The sequence below is a fragment of the Narcine bancroftii genome, chromosome 1 (genome assembly GCF_036971445.1).
Source record: "Narcine bancroftii isolate sNarBan1 chromosome 1, sNarBan1.hap1, whole genome shotgun sequence".
NCBI lineage: Eukaryota > Metazoa > Chordata > Chondrichthyes > Torpediniformes > Narcinidae > Narcine > Narcine bancroftii.
Genome location: NC_091469.1, coordinates 470,263,474 through 470,286,828, shown reverse-complemented (window position 1 = coordinate 470,286,828; position 23,355 = coordinate 470,263,474). Strand labels below are relative to the sequence as shown.

General features: G+C 43.1%; 1 protein-coding gene across 1 annotated transcript in view; it reads right to left on the bottom strand.

The window, feature by feature from the left end:
• The window catches only part of ptprn2 (protein tyrosine phosphatase receptor type N2), a 1,138,884-nt gene that overhangs the window by 50,597 nt on the left and 1,064,932 nt on the right, over nt 1-23,355 (bottom strand). The window lies entirely within an intron of this gene.

Sequence of the window (23,355 nt, the reverse complement as noted above, 5' to 3'; positions counted from 1 at the left end):
CGTAACACAGTCCTAATGACAGTCTTTTGCACGGAGCTGCAATTTCTCACAGCGTAATTAAACTGAGACCTTGTATTACGACTCTCTAGGCTGAGGGAATGCGGATTTCAAAGAATTTATTTATTTTCCCCCTCTCCATCTCTGCCTTTTATCCTTGGGCATTTAAAGTAATCCAGCAGTTTTCATGATGCAGGAACAGCCAGGCTTCTCACTAAATGCTGTCAGATAAATCAGCAACTGGATACACTCAGACCCTGGAGACTGGCACTCGCCTTCATGATGACACAGCCACAACACCCATCCTCACTTCCAGCATTACATGAAAGATAATTGTGGTGTTTTGCCCCTGCATTTCAGAAAAGAAAGGAATTAATGTCATTTATTGTAGATTACCAAAAAATCCTGGATTAATAGGTTAAATTGTGTAAAAAAAAGTGTTTTGTTTTAAGAGGATGGTTTATCACCAGCAAAAGAATGAAACGTCACTGACTGCCTTTGATTTTTGTGAATTAAACTGATTAACAGGGAAGAACAAAAGGCAGGGACCACTTAAATCAACACCAATCACATGGCGGGCAAGGCCACAATTGGATGGCTGTGGTGGTACACCACCGGCCTTCTGCAGGGGGCAACCTCTGTACCTGCAGGAATGTACCACCGGCCTATTTCAGGGAGCACTCTCTGTACCTGCAGGAGTGTACCACCGGCCTACTGCAGGGGGCACTGTCTGTACCTGCAGGAGTGTACCACCGGCCTACTGCAGGGGGCACTCTCTGTACCTGCAGGAGTGTACCACCGGCCTACTGCAGGGGGCACTCTCTGTACCTGCAGGAGTGTACCACCGGCCTACTGCAGGGGGCAACCTCTGTACCTGCAGGAGTGTAAGGGGACAGGACAACACCTGGTCGGCTGCCAATTAGTCGGCCTGAATGGATCAAGTCCCACCTGGTCGGGTGTCAATCTCCCTTCGGGATATAAGCCTGCGCCGGCCTCCCGAGGCCTCACTCAGAGTTGCTGCACCCACAGCCAGCCTGGCTCTGTGGAAGTCTTTGTGGATTAAAGCCTGTTGTACAGTCTTTATCTTTGTGTGTGTCTGATTCTGGCTAACAGTGCGCCACAACGGCAGGCAAGTATTGCTGAGGAGTCTTGCCACTCCACTTGTGACTCAACTCGACACAATCATTGAGTAGATCAGAGGGAATGCGTAGTTCACAAAAGTGGTGGAGAAACTCAGCAGGTCATGAAGCATCCAAAGGAAGCAAATTGGCAATTCCTGATGAAGGGCTCAAGCCCAAAACACTGACTGCCTTTTGCAGCTCCCTTGTGTACTGCACAAGACCCCCGGCATCTGCAGGATTTCTTGTTTACCTCAGAGTGCATGTGCCTGGAGCACAATACATAATTCATTTTGTGTTTGGGATGGCTCCCATGGACAGCCCTCAATTGTGAATGAATCTTAATTCCCCCACTGAAATGGCTTGGTAAGTCAGGGTCATTAGAGCAACTTGTCCGTGAACTACTCTTTGCAGACGATGCCGCTTTAGTTGCCCATTCAGAGCCAGCTCTTCAGCGCTTGACGTCCTGTTTTGCGGAAACTGCCAAAATGTTTGGCCTGGAAGTCAGCCTGAAGAAGACTGAGGTCCTCCATCAGCCAGCTCCCCACCATGACTACCAGCCCCCCCCACATCTCCATCAGGCACACAAAACTCAAAACGGTCAACCAGTTTACCTATCTCGGCTGCATCATTTCATCAGATGCAAGGATCGACAACGAGATAGACAACAGACTCGCCAAGGCAAATAGCGCCTTTGGAAGACTACACAAAAGAGTCTGGAAAAACAACCAACTGAAAAACCTCGCCAAGATAAGCGTATACAGAGCCGTTGTCATACCCACACTCCTGTTCGGCTCCGAATCATGGGTCCTCTACTGGCATCACCTACGGCTCCTAGAACGCTTCCACCAGCGTTGTCTCCGCTCCATCCTCAACATTTATTGGAGCGACTTCATCCCTAACATCGAAGTAATCGAGCTGGCAGAGGTCGACAGCATCGAATCCATGCTGCTGAAGACCCAACTGCGCCGGGTAGGTCACGTCTCCAGAATGGAGGACCATCGCCTTCCCAAGATCGTGTTATATGGCGAGCTCTCCACTGGCCATCGTGTCAGAGGTGCACCAAAGAAGAGGTACAAGGACTGCCTAAATAAATCTCTTGGTGCCTGCCCCATTGACCACTGCCAGTGGGCTGATCTCGCCTCCATCCGTGCATCTTGGCGCCTCACCGTTCGACGGGCAGCAACCTCCTTTGAAGAAGACCACAGAGCCCACCTCACTGACAAAAGACAAAGGAGGAAAAACCCAACACCCAACCCCAACCCACCAATCTTCCCTTGCAACCGCTGCAACCGTGTCTGCCTGTCCCGCATCAGACTTGTCAGCCACAAACGAGCCTGCAGCTGACGTGGACATTACCCCTCCATAAATCTTCGTCCACGAAGCCAAGCCAAAGAAAGAAGATCTCCTAATGCCCACATTACTTTAAAATTAAACGTAAAGTGTAGGTAAAAATGAATGAATAAAAGCCCCGAAGTAGGAAGGAGGGCTGTCAAAACTAGCTGAAATTAATCATCGACTGAGGTTCAGAGCCATATGCCACAGAACAGGTGCTTCAGTCCATCTCATCCATGCTGACCAAGTTGACCTCTGGGATGCCTACATTTGCCCTATATCCTTCCATATGATTCCTATCCAAATATCTCTCTCCAAATGTCTTTTGAACATGTACCTGCTTCTATGGGTTCCTCTGGCAGCTCCTTCCAAAATTTAAAATAATAATTCATTTTGTGCAGTGTCAGGAAAATGATGTTGGTAAATGAGCATCATGTACGGATATGTTTACTTTTCCTAATTCCTCTGAAGTGGGAGGTGGATAGAGGAAGAAAGAGCCATGTGTCATGTTAAGAAAGTCAGATATCCAGCATCCACACAATGAAACACAAAAACTGTCAATGCTGGAGACCCAATGATATAGAAGCTGTTGGAAATGCACAGCAAGTCAGACACCATCTCAGCTTGCTATGATCTTTCAAAGAACTTGAAAACAAATCTTAGTAAAACACAAAAGTCTGCAGAAGAAACAGCACAAAATACTGGAGAAACTCGGCAGGTCAAAAAAGAGAGCAAAGATAAAGATACAGAAAAACACAGAAGTCTGCAGAAGTAAAAGCACAAAATACTGGAGAAACTCGGCAGGTCAAAAAAGAGAACAAAGATAAAGATACAGAACCAATGTTTTGGGCTTGAGGTTCAAAACCTACATTTTGCTCATAAAATAAAAAGCTCAAACCTGAAATGTTGGTTTTATATATCTTTATCTTTGCTCTATAAAGTACACTGTGGCTAAGTTCCTCCAGCATTGTGTTTTTACTTGAAAACAAATGTTCCTTACTGATACAAGATCTGTCTTTAAATGGCATTAGTTTTGCTATAAACTGAAATAAAGCTCTTTATTGTGGCTGGAGCTAAAGGCAAGAAAGATAATTAAAATATTTTTAAAAATCCAGATGCTGGAAATCTGAGAGAAAACTGAAAACAGAGCAAACACTCAACACGGCAGGCAATAGCTGTGAAAATGAAGAAAGCGTTAACGTTATTTGTCTTCCCATTGTCACTGCCTGACCTGCAGAGGGTTTTCAGCATTTTTCATTTCTTTTGTAGTGTTTGGAAGCTTTTTTTAAAAAAGCAGAAAGGTACTGTGAGAATCTGTAATTTCCTCAGGCACTGTTTGCTTATGGGCCATATAAAAAATTCTAGACTTTGCTAATATTTCCTCAGGCACTGTTTGCTTATGGGCCATTTTAAAAATTCTAGACTTTGCTAATATTTCCTCAGGCACTGTTTGCTTATGGGCCATTTAAAAAATTCTAGACTTTGCTAATATTTCCTCAGGCACTGTTTGTTTATGGGCCATTTTAAAAATTCTAGACTTTGCTAATATTTCCTCAGGCACTCTTTGCTTATGGGCCATTTTAAAAATTCTAGACTTTGCTAATATTTCCTCAGGCACTGTTTGCTTATGGGCCATTTAAAAAATTCTAGACTTTGCTAATATTTCCTCAGGCACTGTTTGTTTATGGGCCATTTTAAAAATTCTAGACTTTGCTAATATTTCCTCAGGCACTCTTTGCTTATGGGCCATTTTAAAAATTCTAGACTTTGCTAATATTTCCTCAGGCACTCTTTGCTTATGGGCCATTTTAAAAATTCTAGACTTTGCTAATATTTCCTCAGGCACTGTTTGTTTATGGGCCATTTTAAAAATTCTAGACTTTGCTAATATTTCCTCAGGCACTCTTTGCTTATGGGCCATTTTAAAAATTCTAGACTTTGCTAATATTTCCTCAGGCACTCTTTGCTTATGGGCCATTTTAAAAATTCTAGACTTTGCTAATATTTCCTCAGGCACTGTTTGCTTATGGGCCATTTTAAAAATTCTAGACTTTGCTAATATTTCCTCAGGCACTGTTTGTTTATGGGCCATTTTAAAAATTCTAGACTTTGCTAATATTTCCTCAGGCTCTCTTTGCTTATGGGCCATTTTAAAAATTCTAGACTTTGCTAATATTTCCTCAGGCACTCTTTGCTTATGGGCCATTTTAAAAATTCTAGACTTTGCTAATATTTCCTCAGGCACTGTTTGTTTATGGGCCATTTTAAAAATTCTAGACTTTGCTAATATTTCCTCAGGCACTCTTTGCTTATGGGCCATTTTAAAAATTCTAGACTTTGCTAATATTTCCTCAGGCACTGTTTGCTTATGGGCCATTTTAAAAATTCTAGACTTTGCTAATATTTCCTCAGGCACTGTTTGCTTATGGGCCATTTTAAAAATTCTAGACTTTGCTAATATTTCCTCAGGCACTGTTTGCTTATGGGCCATTTTAAAAATTCTAGACTTTGCTAATATTTCCTCAGGCACTGTTTGTTTATGGGCCATTTTAAAAATTCTAGACTTTGCTAATATTTCCTCAGGCACTCTTTGCTTATGGGCCATTTTAAAAATTCTAGACTTTGCTAATATTTCCTCAGGCACTGTTTGTTTATGGGCCATTTTAAAAATTCTAGACTTTGCTAATATTTCCTCAGGCACTCTTTGCTTATGGGCCATTTTAAAAATTCTAGACTTTGCTAATATTTCCTCAGGCACTGTTTGCTTATGGGCCATTTTAAAAATTCTAGACTTTGCAAATATTTCCTCAGGCACTGTTTGCTTATGGGCAATTTAAAAAATTCTAGACTTTGCTAATATTTCCTCAGGCACTGTTTGTTTATGGGCCATTTAAAAAATTCTAGACTTTGCTAATATTTCCTCAGGCACTGTTTGCTTATGGGCCATTTAAAAAATTCTAGACTTTGCTAATATTTCCTCAGGCACTGTTTGTTTATGGGCCATTTTAAAAATTCTAGACTTTGCTAATATTTCCTCAGGCACTCTTTGCTTATGGGCCATTTAAAAAATTCTAGACTTTGCTAATATTTCCTTAGGCACTGTTTGCTTATGGGCCATTTTTAAATTCTAGACTTTGCTAATATTTCCTCAGGCACTCTTTGCTTGTGGGCCATTTTTAAATTCTAGACTTTGCTAATATTTTTAAGCATTTGCAAAAACTGAGGCAGAGTTATAAAAATGCATGAAAGGGTTCGACGAGGTGGATAGTGAGAGGATGTTTTGCCCTATATAGGAGATTTCTTTTTCAGAATTAGAGGTCACCCGTTTGAAATAATGAGGAAGATTCCTCATGAATCTTTGGAATTCTCTTTTGGAGACGGAATATGATTAAGAATTAGACAGAGATTTTTGGTCAATATTCCCTCTACACTCATGCATTGTCGCCAAGTTTACCTCCAACTCTATCAGTTTGCTGACATCACCATGATTGTTGGCTGAATAACTGAACATATTGAGCCAGAAACATCATGGAGGTTGAGAATCTGGTTGGGTGGTTGCAGAACAACAGTCTTACTCCAAACATCAACAAGACCAAGAATATTATTGTGGAATTTAGGAATGGAAGATGAAGGGACCACACACCTGTCTGCATTGATGGGACAGAAGTGGTGAGGGTTAGAACCCATGTATCAGAGGACCTCTACTGGAGCCAGCATATTGAGGCGCATGAGAAGAGGGCACACCAATGCCTCTATTTTATCAAATGTTAGAAGAGATTTAGTGTATCGTTGTACACCCTATTAAACTTTTGCAGGTGCACTGCGGAAACTTTATTGACTGGTTGGAATCACAGGCTCGTTTGGTAATTTGGGTGCCCAGGAATTCAGAAAGCTAAAGAACATAGCAAGGTCCATCAGTGGCTCTGACCTCTCATCCATTGACGATATCTAAGTGAGGTGCTTCCTCAAGAAGGCAGCCAACATCATAAAGGACCCTCTCACCCAGATCACAGCCTCTTCTTACTGTGACCTTTGGGAAGAAGGTACAGAAGTCTGAAGTCCAGCACCTCTAGGCTCATAAAGGGATTTTTTTAAAACCACAAGCTATCAGGCTGTTGAACTTCCCTAATCATCAAAAAGGCCTGTCTGCACTATTGAAATACCCCTTTTTTATTGCACAAATTTTAACCAAATATTTATTATCAATCTTTTATATTTATTATCTCTTTCCAGGTGGTAATTTAATGTATACTATTGTAGCTTTTTTTAAATAACAAGATACCTTTTTGGCTGCAGCAAGTAAGAATTTTGATGCATATGTAACCATAAAACAATTACAGCACGGAAACAGGCCAATTTGGCCCTTCTAGTCCGCACTGATCCAAGTACCCTCCTCTAATCCCACCTACCAGCACTCTGCCCATATCCCTCCATCCCCCTCCCATCCATTTACTCATCCAACTCTTTCATAAATGTCAAAATTGACCCTGCCTCCTCCACCTTTCCCGGAAGCCCATTCCACGTGGTAACCACTCTCTGAGTAAAGAAGTTCCCCCTCATGTTACTCCTAAACCTTTGCCCGTCAACTCTCCACCCATTGTACTGATGTGTATGAAAATAAAAAATTATTATCATTATTATCATATAATTGTGAAGGTTTATGTGAAACAGGTAAGTGAAATGGAACTGAGGCCAAGATCAGATCACCCATACTTGTATTGAATGAGAGAGCAGGCTCAAACAACCCCAAAGAAAGCTGACTTTTGAGGAAATAAATGATTAAAAATTATTCTTGACTATTAATGAGTTACCAACTTAATTGAAAATCTCCCTAATTACCTCCTTTGAATAATCTGATGCACATAAATAATTATATATCAATGGTTGTAGATTCAAATAAGATCCAACAAAGGAACTCTTCAACTGGAATAACTCACCTTTCAATGGGATTATTTTTAATAAATTGAAAATTTAATATGTCTTTTACTGCGATGAGCATAAACTTTTGTTTGTAATTACTATTTTTAAAATATTCACTTTGTGTTTTAATCTGATTTAAACCACAGTTTAAAAGATCTTCATTGAACATTAACTTCTTAAAAGCAAATTAATTGTAGCCTGCAGCCCATGTTCAAGAGTTTAAAGCAAACTAAGCCTTTAATGCACTTGACAATTTCTGACTGCTAGTCTCTCTGTGAGGACAACAGCTCCACATTTACTTACTCAACCCCTCCATTCAAAAGAAAGATTATCCATTATTCCTCCATGGTTGATATTTCACTACACTTTAATAATGACCCAGTGCATCAGCTGTAATTATCGCAATTTTATTCAGCGCAGTGGTTCTCTTGACATTGTAATTATAAGTCTTTCTTCCATCAAGCTGAATAAATATTGCTTTTGGTTTTTTTTTAACACATTGTTTAACAAAGACAGGGATGGATTGGATCTTCACCCTTCTTGTTGGATCTGCACAACATGATAAAAAAGATTAGCGTAGGAGCATTTGCGCGTGATTCGAGCACAATTTCCAAAATAAAAGAGTCTGCAAATTATTGAAAAAGGCAGTATTAAAAGAAAAATGATCTTCAAAATTTCATCTGAAGCAGTAACACATTTTTCTTTAGGATGTAGGCTAACCTGCAAATATCAGCATTTGTTTTGCATGTTACAGTGAGAGGAGGATCTGGAGTGGCTTCTCCTCCACCACCATCAACTCAGCCCTTACACACATCTCCTCCATTTTTCACACATCTGTCCTGCCCCTCTCTTCCATGAGACACAACAAACACAGGATTCCTCTTGTCCTCACCTACCACCCCACCAGCCTTGCATCCAACACATTATTCTCCAAAGTTTCCATCACCTACAACACAATCCCACTACCAGATACATCTTCCCCCTCCTCCCACTCTGCCTTCCATCGGAAACACTCCCTCGTCTACTCAATACTTCCCATTAGTTGTGCCTTGGCATCATCCCTGTGGCCAACACTTTACTTGTCAATCTGCGTAGAATCACCTATTGCATCTGGTGCTCCTGTTGTGGCATTCTCTACATCAGAGAGACTGGATGCAGACTGGGAGATCATTTCACTGATCACCTTTGCTCTGTCTACATCAATGACAGGAATCTTCCAGTGGCCAATCATTTCAATTCTGAGGCCCACTCCTGCATGGACATGTTTGTCAATGGCCTGATGTACTATCAAACTAAGGCCACCCATAAATTGTTGGAGGAGCACTTTCCAACTAGGTGGCATTAACGTTGTCTTCTCCAGTTTCTCCTGGCCTACTTGCCATTCTCCCTCTCTTCCCTATCCATTGGTCTTCTTTTCTCCAACTCTGCATTCCCTTCCCTCTCAATTCAGAGCCTTCCCCTCCTTCCTCACTGCTTGCTGGTGTGCCCGCCCTCCCTTATCCACCTATTTCCTCTTGCCTGTGGGACTATGCTTCTTCCCCTGCCCCTCCACCCACCACCCACCATTTTGTTTGGGTGTCTGCCTACATTTTGCTCACACCTTGATGAAGGGCTCAAGCCTGAAGCGTTGGTGATGTATCTTTATCTTTGCTACATTACGTACAATGTTTGACTTGTTGAGTTTCCCGAGCATTGTGTTTTTACTCTAGAGCACACATGTCAAACTCTGGCCCGTGGGCCAAATTTGGCCCGCGATATAATTATATTTGGCCCGCAAGATCATTTCAAAAATGTATTAGAGGTGGTCTGCCCTGCATCGAGAGCCGATGCTGTTTTTTGGTAATGTCACCCCCACCATCCTTCCCCTTCATTGCACATCCTTCCCCATTGTAACACGAGAAATTGTAACACGAGAAGTCTGTCGATGTCATCAGCCGGCAAGCCGGTTGGAAGGCTCCTCGCACAACCAGTCACTTCTCCCACCTGTCAAGCGGTGCGGCTGATTGGCGAGCGCCTGTGATTTCCTGTCGGCGTGACGGACATGGCAGGCTGCGCAAGGCCCCCGGGCAGCGCGAGCCCCGCGCGACTGGCACTGGATGGCCCTTCCACAGTGTGAGCGCACTTCTCCCGGTCGCCACGGCCTTCAGCGCTTGCACCCATGCGGACCCCAGGGACGGCTGGTTCGGCCCTGCACGTGAAGAGAGAGATGGTGGCTGTCCGCAAAGGCTGGTCGGCAGCGCGCTGGGCCTGAGTGGGTGGGTAAGCAGGGGTGGGCAGAGGGTGTAGGTGAGGAGTAATGGGCAGGGGAAGTTATGGTGGTGCGAGGGGCAGTTAGAGGGAGGGATGAGTAGAAGGAGGGGTGGATAGGGAAGAGGTAAAAGGGGAGGGGCAGGGCGAGTAGGGGAGGGGTGATTGGAGGGTGAGAGACGGGTAGAGGGAGGAACAGATTGAGGGGAGAGGCAGTAGAGGGGCGTGTATAGGATGGGGTGGGTAGAGGCAGAGCGAGTGGAGTGAGGGGTGAGTAGAGGTTGGGTAAAGGACTGGTCAGGTAGAGGGATGGGGGGGGTCGAGGGTGAATAGAGGCCTAGAGCCTGAGGAGTGAGCAGGAAATGCTGAGTCCTGATGCAGGCCAAAATGGACACAGCCTGTGAATGCTGACTACATCTCCACAGGGACCAAATAGGTTTCCCTCAGGTCAAGCAAAGGGTGAACTTGAGCTACCAACTCCTGACCTGTAACATTATCCTCCTAAAGTTATATCCTAAAGTTTAACATTACATATGTTGAAAGAAGAGAAAACATGCAGATGTTGTTGAAAATTTTCAATAAATATTTAGTTCGGCCCTCGACTTAGTCCAAGTTTTTAATTTTGGCCCTCCGTGAATTTGAGTTGGACACCCCTGCTCTAGAGTATCTGCGATTGCCACATATTGCTGCTTTGATCTGTGGGATTGGCATCAATATTGAGGGTTCAGGACCTGCTTCTCTGCTGAAGCTCCTACATTATGCACATTAGAATATGTTCGTTGGCTTCAGTGATTGACAATGTTGTGGATGTTATCGAGAGAAGAGCTTGGGAGCTGAACCATTGGCTGATTTAGTCCATTCAAACATCAAGCACTCATTTTTATAATACTAATCTTAACCTAACCCATTTTATTCTCCCCACATTCCTGTTAATTACCCCTCCTTTGCATCCGAGGACCAAATTCTGGTGCCCAATTAAATTTTGTGCATTTTTGGTGTGTGGGAGGAAACCTATGCAAGGGAGAACATACAAATTGCACAAAGGCAGCACTGGAGATGAATGGACCCAGGTCACTTGACAAGTGAGGCAGCATCTCCAGCTGTTCTGATCTCATCTAGACATCAACTTATGTGGCTGGGAACAAGGAAGAGCACGACAACTGATCTCATTGGAAAAGCTGAAAAAAGAAGAAAACTGGAGGAAAACTACTGCTTGCCATTAAAACTGCTATGCTGTACGGAAGGAAGACCACAGCAACCGCTGCAGAATCGGAGGCACAAAGGACTAGTAGGTTTGGAATGTCTGGTTCTCCACAGTGTACTTTCCATGATCCCAAGGTTAGAAAAGGTGCAAGGGAGTAGCAAGGACCAGCTTCAGCAGAGAACAGTACAGCACAGGCCCTTGGTCCATATATCTGTATCAAACGTGATGTCCAAGTTAAACTCTGCTGGTTTCATATGTTGCATCTTCCTTTATTCCCTGCTTATGAACCAGTCAATCTAGAAGCTTCTTAAACACTAGTATCTGCTTCCGCTATCACTCCTGGCAGCCCATTACAGGTTCAAGTCAAATCAAGTCATCAGGTTTATTGTCATCTAATTGCACAAGTACAACTCAACGAAACAACATTTTCCAGTCCTCTGTGCAAAACATGCAGAAACACCACAGACCTGGGACAAGTATTCATATATTGTTTTGTGAATATGAGAATCTCAGATGGCTAGTGTGAGCAGTTCCTTTGGTCATTCAGCAGTCCATGGGAAGAGGCTGTTCCTCAGCCTGGTGGTGCTGGCGGGAGATACTCCTGTATCTCTTTCCCAGTAGGAACAGATGAACGATGCTGTGTGAGGTGTGGAAGGGGACCTCAATAATTTTGAATGCCCACTGCAGACAATGATTAAGGTAGATCATGTCGATGTGGGGGAGGAAGACTCCAGTGATCCTCTCTGCCACTCTTATGGTCCTGTGAATTGACCTCCAATACATTTCTCTGCAGCAACCATACCATACCACACTATGATGCAGCCGACCAGGACGCTCTTGATAGAGCTCCTGTAGAAGGTTGACATAATGGTGGTAGGTAGACTTGACCGCTTCTCAGGAAGTGCAGTCCCTGTTGTGCCTTCCTGACAAGTGAGGAGATCGTGGATATTGTGTATCCATGTTAGGTCACTAGTTAAGTGAATTCTAAGGAACCTAGTACTCTCCACTCTCTCCACTACAGAGTTGTTGATGTGTAGTGGAGGGTAGTCATTCCTAGACCTCCTGAACTCCATGATCATCTCCTTTGACTTGTCTACATCGAGACTCACATTGTTTCTTTCACACCAAATCTCGAGATTTTCCATTTCTTCTCTGTAGCATGATGCATTATTGTTGCTAATGAGGCCAACGACTATTGTGTCATCTGCAAACTTGATGACCCTGTTGGAGATAGATCTGGAAATGCAGTTTTGAGTCAGTAGCATGAACAGGAGTGGGCTGAGCATACAGCCATGAAATGCGTCAGTGCTCAGCGTGACAGTGCTCAATGTTCTGCTACCAACCTGGTCAAACTGTGGTCTCTCCTTTAGGAAGTCCAGAATCCAGTTATAGAGAGGGGTATTGAGTCCCTCCACTTTCTGTGTAAAAGGTGAGAGGTAAGGGGCGGCACAGTTGGCTGTAGCGGTTAGCAAAAAGCTGTTACAGGGAGTGCCAGAGACCGTGGTTCGAATCTGGCATGTCTGTAAGGAGCTTGTCCGTTCTCCCGTGACTGCGTTGGTTTCTTCTGGGTGCTCTGGTTTTCTCCCACCATTTAAAATGTTCCGGGTGTAATTGGGCGGCACGGGTTTGTGGGCCGAAAGGGCCTGTTACTGTGCCGTCGGTCTAAATTTTAAAAATTGTAAAGGTTTGAAGGGCAATATTTTCACAGAGAGCACTTGAAATCTGGAACGCACATCCTAAAAATGTGTGGAGGAAATTCAAGAAACATCTAGTCAAGTACTTGTGTTACCTAGGCCTAGAAGGCTTCAGACCTAATGCAGGCTCATAAGTGTAGCTAGGTCCAATGGGCAGTGTGGGCATGGAGGCATGGAAGGCCTATTTCTGTCCTGCATAGTTCTACATCTATAGAAGCTTCTGCTCCACCTTGGCAATTCAGCGTCACTTCAGAATGGAACTTAAAAACTAGTAATCAGCAGATTAAAATGACCAAGAAGTGGTAATTCCATCTCGCCTGTATGGTGGGAATCTTTTTCCTATGTATAATCTTTTTCCTATGTTGGGAATGTCAAACAAAAGAGAAGGAGGTGATTTAGTGGGGATCAGAGGGAATATTTTTCACATAGAAAGTGATTGATATATTGGATTGAGTTGCCAGTAGAGATGGGGAATCAGGTACTACCATTGCATTTAATGGACATCACTTGAATAGGTAAATATGCACAGTAGGTGATAGCACTGGGTTTTACTTATTGGGTAAAATTGGCCATGCAGCATTTCCTTCACATGCATAAAACCACCTAAGTAAGCAATGAGGTGCAGGGAAGAGGGTCAGCCTCTGGTCACGTGGCTGGAGTGGAAGGCCCACCCTGCTCCTGTTGATTCTGCGTCTGTATTGGTTTTGTCAGGGGCCTCCAGCTTCTGCCCACATCCCAAAACTGTGTGGGTTGCTAGTATAAGTAGTCACTATATATGCTCCTGGAATGTAAATGAATGGTAAATATGGGAGGAGCTGATTGGAATGTCAGGGAATGAAATAGGGTTCAGGTACGATTAGTGACAATTAATGGCTGATGGTTGGTGTAGTCAGTGGGCTTAAAGGCCAGTTTTGAATGTTGCATCCCTTTGAGACAAGAAGATCCAGATCTGGTTCAGAGTGATGGAGAAAGCTATGAACCCACACACCTTATAGAATCAGAAGAGTGTTACTAACTGGAACACAGATAACCCTTGTGAGGAAAACTGAAACATCCAAATGTAATCTCATCAGGTTTCCCCATTGTTTTAGTTGCTGCTGGGAACTTTATTACATAAATGCTGTGCACCATAAACTATAATAAAAATCCAGCTCAGCCATGCAAGTTATTTTCAAAGGGATCATGTGATATTGAAGTATCATGATCAAATTTTAATTTAGGCAGACTCATCGCTTCAATGGTCTAAATTAAAAAGCAGATGAATACATCGGAGCAGAACTGTCATAAAATTAATAAGGAGAAGCAAACGTGGTTTTCCTGTGTGAGTTTTTTGTTTAAGCCCAGGAGGTGGGAACAGCTTCTGATAGTTTTCGAGAAGGATTCCTGACACAAACCATCGGTGGACAATGTTTTTGTTGGCTCTCAGAGGCGACCAACAGAAACCCAGGAGATAGTCTGGTGAAGAGAAATGTGTCAACAGGTCAGATGAGGAAACAGACAAATGTTCCCAGATTTCAGATGGAAATAACGTGGTTAGAATGAGCCCCACTCCATGGAACATGGGGAGTATTGATGAATGTCAAGGGAAAACTGGATTTGCACAGAATAGAGGTGAAGGGAATTGATGGAATGAATAATGAATAACGATTTCCTCATAATGGAGTCATCTAAAACTAAAGAGAAGAGATTTGAGATGAAGGGTAAGAAGGTTAGAGGGAATCTGAGGATCTTTTTTTTTGGTGGAGGGTTTTTGCAGTCTTGAATCCATGCCCGAGAAGGTAGTGAAGGGTGATAGTCTCACAACATTTAAGACATTTGGTGCTGGAGAATTTAATTGGCCACTCATGTTGGCCATTTATATTTAATGCTCAGCATTGGGGGTTTAAGGTCAGCAGAGCGGTTAGCGCAACACCATGGGTTCAGATCCGGCAAGTAGTTGTACATTCTCCCTTTGACTGTGTGGGTTTCCTCCGGGTGCTCCGGTTACCTTTGGGTGCTCCGGTTTCCTTCCACCCTCCAAAAATGTACAGGAGTTGTAGGTTAATTGGTGTAGTTGGGTGGTATGGGCTTTGTAGGCCAGAAGGACCCGTTGCCATGCTGTATGTCTAAATTTGAAGAGCAAGTGGGAAGGTACATCCAAAGACGATCTCTTCCTTGACACTATTTTCTAAAGGATCAAAAGGCAAATGTTCTTTGTGGTGACTCATGAGCATCAAACCAGCATCACGGTAACAGACAAAGTATTTTGGGTATGGTTTGCACACGTTGGCCCAACATCATGGGCTGAAAGGTCTGTACTGAGCTGTAATATTCTATGACTTTTCCTATCAACTGCTCTGGAAAGCTTTAAATGACTAAAGGTGTGATGAATTTTACATCTGAATGATAGCTAATTCCAACTATAACTTCATTTCATGATAGGGTTTTAACAAAGTAAAATTTATTTCTAAGTTCCCCATTCTCATCTTTCCTCACATGATTGACTCCACAAAAAATAAATGTTCAGCAAATAAAAGTAGTGAGGCATTCTGTAATATGTATGAATTAGCAATGGTTAATTATCACGAGGCAATTACAGCCCCTTCACTATTGAATGTGATGGTCGGCAAGGATTGCATTCTTAAATACCCAGAAAAGTACTTGCATTCGTAACCTTCTGTCTCAAAAAATGAAGCATTACCATCTGAGCCATGCCTGAAACCTAAAGTACCATTAAAATACTTTTGGATTTCCTTTCCAAAGCAAAGCATGTTATCAAATTGAAATTTAGTGCACAATCACTGCAACGTCAATATGACGGACTTTCTTTTTTTTTTTTTTTTTAATTTTTTTATTTTTCACACCATAAATCACAATAGCCATGCTATACACTTTTTCTTTTCCACACATTTACAGTGACTTTTTCTCCCTCCCCCCTCCCTCCTCCCAAGCCACCCCCCCACCCCACCCCTCTCATCCATTTTAGGTATACAATCTAGGTTGCATTAATTCAGTTAGACAATGTTGTCATTCAACAAAAATACACCAGAAATTCTACTGAGTCCATTCTTTTCTTTTCTTCTCCTTCCATCAACTTAGGTAATGTTTGTTCCCGGTAGGTTTTCGCTATTGTATTTAATGTAAGGCTCCCATACTTGTTCGAATATTTCAATATTATTTCTTAAACTATATGTTATTTTTTCTAATGGAATACATTTATTCATTATGACGGACTTTCTTCAAGTATCAATGCAGCTCAAGTAGGTACAACAACTCCTTTAAACAGCTCGAGCATCTACAACAACTCCAGCAGGTATAACAATTCCAGCAGGTATAATAACAACTCTGGCAGCGGGCCCACAAGCCAAGTAAACAAGACCTGACCATACAGATGTGGGGGAGTGGGGGGGGGGGGGTGGTGGGGGGGCTACAGGTCAAGCTGAGATGCTGAGACCTGAGGCTTCTGTTCCCTACCATCCTCCTGGCCAATGTACAACCCTTGGAGAACAAACTTGATGAACTCCAAACCAGATTTCAACATTGGAAAGATATCAGGAAGTGCTCCGTGATATGCTTTATGGAAACATGTCTAAACATGGACATTTCAGACACGGCGCTGCATCCCAAGAGCTACACTCCCCATGGCACTGATCGAACACCAGCATCTGGAAAAACCAGGGGAAGTGTCGTTTGTGTCGTCATGGTGCACAGACGTGATGGTCATGTCCCAGTCCTGCTCTCCTGACCCCGATCAAGTGTCGCCCATTTTACCTGCCAAGGGAGTTCGCCACCATATTCCTGGTCACAGAGTATATTCTGCTCCAGGCTAACATCAAGCTGGCACTAGAGGGACTGAGCACTGTGATAAATGGCCATGAGACACCACATCTCGATGCCTTCCTGTGGTGCGCTGTCGGTCAGAGGCAAACACACAAAACCAAAAGACTGTACAATAGGCTTTATTCGATGTAAAACTCCACAGAGCCAGCTGTGAGAGTGTGCTGCTGTTTGCTGTGAGCTCTGAGAGTGTGACCTCAAAGGGCCGGCACAGGCTTATATCCCGGAGGGTGATTGACACCCGACTGGGTGGGGCCTGGTCCATTCAGATCGGCTGATTGACAGCCGGCCAGGTATTGTCTTGTCCCCATGCTGTTCTGCAGGTACAGAGGTTGCCCCCTGCTGTAGGCCAGTGGTGTACAACCACACTCCCCGACCATTGTGGGAGACGTCAATCAGGCTAACCTGAAGAAGTTTCTGATACTGACTTATATCGGGACAGCATGATTAACACGATTAATGTAAGGTATCGGCTGATGCAATATAACTTCTTGCATCAGCTATACCTTACTCCACAAAAGTGGAAAAGTGAAATATCAGACCAATGTTTTTGATGTGGTCAAGAAATAGGTACTTTCTTACAGTCAACAAGGTCATGCCCTAAAGTGAGGCCTTTCTGGGAAGAATTGGGTAATCTTCTGGAAAAAAAATTACTGATACCTTCAGACACCCAACTTATTTTTTTTGGGGGGGGGGGGGAATTTAGAAGACTTAAGGCCTAAAATTAGGCTGTTGAAATATCAATGAAAATTCATTAAGCTCACTTTAGCAATGGCCAGGAAATGCATAGCAGTTTCTTGGAAATCTGAGTCCCAACTAGGTTTAGCCTACTGGAAGAAAGGAATGCATAACTATGTTCCCTTGGAGAGGATCACTTAGATCACCTCAGAAACAGAACTGAAAATCTGCAGTAACCAACAAGCTGGAGTTTCACGGACATTTTCAACCTCTCATTGTGGCAGTCAGAGGTTCCCACCACCTTCAAAATGGCATTAATCATCACGTCCCCAAGAGGAGTAGCGTGGCCTGCCTCAATGACTATCGCCCAGTAGCACTAACTTCTTCTGTGATGAAATGCTTTGAGAGGCTGGTCATGGCTGGAATTAACATATACCTATGAAAAGTAAATTTGCCTATTGTCACAATCACTCCTCGGCACATGCAATATCATTGGCTCTCCACTCAGCTCTGGATCACCTCGTAAACAGCAATTCATACATACGGCTGCTCTTCATAGACCACAGCTCGGCCTTCAATACCACTATTCCCTAAGCGCTGGTCAAGAAGTTACAAGCTCTAGGCCTTTGTACCCACTCTGCAACTGGATCACAGTCAGTATGAATTGGAAACAACATCTCCTCCTCACTGATCATCAACACAGGCGCACTCCAAGGGTGTGTACTTAGCCCGCTGCTCTACTTGTTATACACCCACAACTGTGTGGCCAGGCAAAATTCTAATGCCAATTTTGCTGATGACACCACAGTTGTTGGCAAAATCACAAATGGCAATGAGGAAGTGTACAGGAGAGAGGTAGATCAGCTCGTTGAATGGTGTAATGACAATAACCTTAACCATATAACCATATAACCACTTACAGCACAGAACAGGCCAGTTCGGCCCTACTAGTCCATGCCGTAGCAAATCCCTACCCTCCTAGTCCCACTGACCAGCACCCGGTCCATACCCCTCTAGTCCCCTCCTATCCATGTAACGATCCAGTCTTTCCTTAAATGTAACCAATGATCCCGCCTCGACCACATCTGCCGCAAGCTCATTCCACATCCCTACCACCCTCTGCATAAAGAAATTTCCCCTCATGTTCCCCTTATAATTTTCCCCCTTCAATCTTAAACCATGTCCTCTTGTTTGAATCTCCCCCTTTCTTAATTGAAAAAGCCTATCCACATTTACTCTGTCAGTCCCTTTTAAAATCTTAAACACCTCTATCAAGTCCCCTCTCAATCTTCTACGCTCCAGAGAAAAAAGCCCCAGTCTGCACAGTCTTTCCCTGTAACTCAGACCCTGAAATCCTGTCAACATTCTCGTGAACCTTCTCTGCACTCTCTCTATTTTGTTTATATCTTTCCTATAATTTGGTGACCAAAACTGTACACAGTACTCCAAATTTGGCCTCACCAATGCCTTGTACAATTTCATCATAACCTCCCTACTCTTGAATTCAATACTCCGATTTATGAAGGCCAACATTCCAAATGCCTTCTTCACCACACCATCCACCTGAGTATCAGCCTTGAGGGTACTATTTACCATAACTCCTAAATCCCTTTGTTGCTCTGCACTCCTCAATTATCTACCATTCAATGTATATGACCTATTTAAATTTGCCTTTCCAAAATGTAGCACCTCACATTTATCTGTATTAAATTCCATCAGCCATTTCTCAGCCCACACCTCCAGCCTTCCTAAATCACCTTTTAATCTACGGTAATCTACCTCACTGTCCACAACACCACCAATCTTTGTGTCATCCGCAAACTTGCTTATCCAATTCTCTACCCCTACATCCAGATCGTTAATATATATAACAAATAATAGTGGACCCAGGACCGAACCCTGAGGAACTCCACTAGTCACCAGCCTCCAATTGGACAAACCATTTTCTACCACTACTCTCTGACACCTTCCATCCAACCACTGCTGAATCCATTTCACTACCTCCTTATTTATACCTAATGCCTCCACCTTTTTTCCTAACCTCCTGTGGGGAACTTTGTCAAAAGCCTTACTAAAGTCCAAATAGACAACATCCACAGCTTTCCCTTCAACAACCTTTTTTGTAACCCCCTCGAAGAACTCAATCAGGTTTGTCAAGCATGATCTACCCCTGACAAAACCATGCTGATTACTCCCTATCAATCCCTGTACCTCCAAAAATTTGTAAATAGCATCCCTCAGAACACTTTCCATCAACTTGCCCACCACAGACGTCAGACTTACAGGCCTATAATTCCCAGGTTTGCATTTGGACCCTTTCTTAAACAGAGGAACCACATGCGCCACCCTCCAATCCTTTGGTACCACCCCCGTGGCCAGTGACATCCTAAATATCTCTGTTAATGGCCCCACTAACTGTCCACTAGCCTCCCTGAGTGTCCTAGGGAATATTTTGTCCGGTTCGGGAGATTTATCCACCTTTATCTTTTTTAACACAGCCATCACTACCTCCTCGGTTATCCTTATATGCTTCATGACCTCCCCACTATTTTTCTTTACTTCAACTGGTTCAACATTTTTTTCCCTAGTGAATACCGCGGCAAAGAAATCATTCAAAATTTCCCCCATTTCCTCAGACTTCTCACTCAGCCTACCCTCGCTATCTACAAGGGGTCCAATTTTATCTCTCACTAATCTTTTACTTTTAATGTACTTATAGAAACCCTTTGAATTTATTTTTACTCTGTCAACCAAAGCCTCTTCATGCCTTTTTTTGGCCTTTCTAATTTCTTTCTTAAGATTCCTTCTACACTCCTTGTAGTCCTCCTTCAACTTCTCAGCTCCCTGCTCTTTATACCTCTTGTACACCTCCCTTTTTCTCCTAACCAAATTTCCAATATTCCTTGAAAACCAAGCCTCCCTATGACTTCCAGCCTTTCCTTTGATCCAGACTGGGACATAACTACTCTGTACCCTCAAAATTTCTTTTTTGAATATCCCCCATTTTTCATTAACATCCTTACCTGAAAATATCCTGTCCCACTCAATACTCCCCAAATCCCTTCTTATTCCTTCGAAATTTGCTCTTTTCCAATCCAGAACCTCAACTTTAGGCCCCTCCTTGCTCTTCCTTAAAACTACCCTAAAACTAACAGAATTATGATCACTAGACCCAATTGGTTCTCCAACATTAATGTCCGCTACCTGACCTAGCTCGTTCCCTAACAGGAGATCCAGTATTACACCATCCCGAGTCGGTTCTTCTACTAACTGATTTAGAAAACAATCCTGAACACATTTAACGAACTCCAGCCCATCCAGCCCTCTAACCGTATGGGTATCCCAATCAATGTGTGGGAAGTTAAAATCTCCCATGATCACTACCCTATGATTTTCACACATATACGTTATCTCCCTACAAATTTGTTCCTCTAATTCCCTTGGCCCATTTGGTGGTCTGTAATACACCCCTATTATCACCCTCTTGCCTCCTCCACCCCTCAATTCCACCCAAACAGCCTCACTGGTTGATCCCTCCATACCATCCTGCCACCTCACGGCAGTAATGTCCTCCCTAACAAGCAGAGCAACTCCTCCTTTTTTACCCCCTGATCTATCACATCTAAAACAAATGTATCCCGGAACATTAAGTTGCCAGTCCTGCCCCTCCTGTAGCCAGGTCTCACTAATTGCCACAATATCGTGACCCCAAGTATCCATGCTCTCAGCTCATCTACCTTGTTCACTATGCTTCTTGCATTAAAATATATACATTTCAGAGAATGACCCTCACATATATTCTCTTTTTTACCTTCTACCCTAATCTCCATCCTACCTTTGTTATCTTTTTAATTCCTAGCTAGGTGGCCATACTCCCTGGACACTGCTCTCACCCTCTGTTCCCCACCCCCCCTGCCAAACTAGTTTAAACCTTCCCCCACAGCTCTAGCTGAAGTTAACCTTGCGCTTAACTTCACCAAAACCAAGGTGATGATTGTGGACTTCCGGAGGAAGTCAGGGGAACATAACCCAGTCCTCATCGAGGGCTCAGTAGCAGGGAGGGTCAAGAACTTCAAATTCCTGGGTGTCAAATTCCTGGGTGTCAATATCACCGAGGATCTGTCCTGGAGCCTCCATGTCGATGCAATCACAAAGAAGGCTCGCCAGCGGCTATACTTTGGGAGGTGTCTGAGGAGATTCGGTATGTCACCGAAATTCTCGTAAACTTCTACAGGTGTATCGTGGAGAGCAGTCAGGCTGGTTGCATCACTGCCTGGTATGGAGGCGCACATTCTCAGGACATGAATAAACTCCAGAGGGTTGTTAACTCGACTTGTGACATCACAGGCACCAGATTTACTCCATCGAGGACATCTACATGAGGCAGTGTCTTAAAAAAGCAGCCTCTATCCTCAAAGACCCCCACCACCCAGGCCGTGCCCTCTTCACTCTGCTACCATCAAGGAACTGGAACAGGAGCCTAAAGACGAATGCTCAGTGGTAGAAGAGCAGTTTCTTCCCCGCTGCCATCAGATTCCTGAATAATCAATGAACTAAAGACACGGCCTTACTTTTCATACACTATTATTGTTTTTTATAATATATATAGTAAGTGCCATAAGATGGTTATAATATGTTTGTTTGCTCTATGACGCTGCCACCAAACACCGAATTCCATGACTTGTTCATGATAATAAATCGTGATTTTGATACGTACAAAGACATATAGTTCAATAATCAGATTACACTGGACAAAAAATGTTTTGCTTCCTGAATACTTTTGGGTGCATTTTATGGATTTTGGGCTGATCATCATGAAAATTATTTTAAAATGTTCCTATCACGTACTGTTACTTTTAGATATAACTTATTTTTGTAATTTCCTGTCATATCTTAAGTCTACTTCAAACATACAAAACTATGCCATTGAAAATTCATTTTCTGCACTTGTACTTATTCCCTGCTGACCTTGGTGCAGTCAGAGACAAAATCGATGAAAGGTTTCACCAGGAGATTGCGACCATGGAAAAACATTATCAAGGCAACTGGAATCTATCAACGCTGGCTGACCATTGAGAGGCATCAGATGCTGAGCACAAATGAAAATCAGCAGCAAGCATTTTTAGGTCAGTCGAACTCACGCAACGTGTCAGGATCATCAAGAGATTAAACATGCAACATTCAATAAAAGTTAACTTAATATTTCTTCAATTTCCTGTGTGATTCAGCGATTCTGAAATGATCTTTGTGTTCAGCTTTAAGTTGTTTTTCCATAACCCCCATGTTTTCTCAGGAAGAAAACCTTTGGAAAAAAAAGGTTGTTCAGACTCTTCTGTGCATCAGTTGACTTTGGTTGGTGGTGACTGGTTGGGGTATGTTTCCACTCTGGATGAGAATGGGTGAAACACGGTCAGCATGCAAAGTTGGGTTTTCTGTTTGCACCTGAGAATAATTTGTGGCCAAATATATTGTCAAAAGGTGATTTGCTCCAAAAGAATTTTTGTTCATGTGCCATCGGTGCTCTGTGATTTGTAAGGGATTGCAAGGTGGGATGTGAGTGGGAAGGGAAGGTTGAGAATCACTGCTGTACACCCAATTGTTACTGAAATACTTTGCTTGAGAAAAATTGTCATTGGCACATTTCCTTTGGAGTTATGACTTCTGTATCTGAAAAGTTCACATCATTTAGCCCATTATACCTGTACCAGTGACCTCCCAGTCATCAGCTGTAACACAGTAGGTAATCCACATGCAAGACAATGGCTTCTGAGTTCAAATCCCCACTCCAGAAATTTGGGCCTGACATACCACCACAGATCTGAGGGAGTATCTTACTGTCTGACCTTGTAAAGCTAATCCGCCCCCCAACGAGTTATGACGAGTCAATTAGGTACAATTAAAACAATCACTTTCAAACTTTTTCTTTCCACCCACATCCCACCTTAAGCAATCCCTTACTGACCACAGAGCACCTATGGCATAGGGAATACTTAAAGTGGTATGTGAGTGGAAAGAAAAAGGTTGAGAAACACTGCTTTAGAAAAATGGTTTGCAAATCTAGAGACAACAGCATAATGCCTGACAGTGATTTTCACTTGTAGTGAGGGGGTTACAGATCTTGACCCATCAAGTCCAGGCCAGCTCTGAGTGCAGATAACTTATCTGTCCCAATTCCTCATTCTTTCTCCATTATCCTTCAAATTATTCTCCTATATTCAAATAAAGTTTGAAGTAAAACATGAAAACCTGCAGATATTGTGGGTGAAGTACAAACACAATGCTGGAGAAACTCATCTGGTCAAAGTGTACTTTAGCAAAGATAAAGATACATGACCAATGTTTCGGG